We start from the raw sequence: 225 nt of genomic DNA on the forward strand, positions 1-225 counted from the left end.
ACACACACACAGAGACACCCCGCCGCCATTTTGTTTCAAAATGTCGGCGGGACTTCCGGCTCGGCTGGTGACGCCGGTTGCTGGCACGTCGCTCGACGTCACACTGAGGTTGATTTACAACAAACTTCATTAAAGGCGTAGACCAGAGTGTCGGCAGGTGACTGACTTCCCCCTTTAAATATTAGTGTGTGTGGGGGCGGGGTAACCTCCCCTTTAAGTAGGCAG

This window comes from Somniosus microcephalus, unplaced genomic scaffold (genome assembly GCF_052327205.1).
Source record: "Somniosus microcephalus isolate GS21.2 unplaced genomic scaffold, FLI_Smic_1.0 unresolved_chr4, whole genome shotgun sequence".
NCBI lineage: Eukaryota > Metazoa > Chordata > Chondrichthyes > Squaliformes > Somniosidae > Somniosus > Somniosus microcephalus.